Source organism: Galeopterus variegatus, unplaced genomic scaffold, assembly GCF_000696425.1.
Source record: "Galeopterus variegatus unplaced genomic scaffold, G_variegatus-3.0.2 Scaffold7678, whole genome shotgun sequence".
In the NCBI taxonomy this organism is placed as follows: Eukaryota; Metazoa; Chordata; class Mammalia; order Dermoptera; family Cynocephalidae; genus Galeopterus; species Galeopterus variegatus.
The window spans coordinates 26025-26226 of record NW_007733789.1 but is presented as its reverse complement, the minus strand read 5'-3'; positions in this window follow the sequence as shown (position 1 = coordinate 26226).

The window sequence follows — 202 nt, the reverse complement described above, 5'->3', positions numbered from 1 at the left end:
AAATGTACCCACTCAGCACCACAGCACTTCGCGGACTCCAATCCATTGTCGAGGACCTTCTCAAAAAGGGATATCTTTGCCACACCCACTCACCTTTCAACACCCCCATCCTCGCAGTAAAAAAACCAAACAGGTCTTACCGACTAGTCCAAGACCTCCGCTTAATTAATGCTGCTGTTATTCCCATTCATCATTTAACACA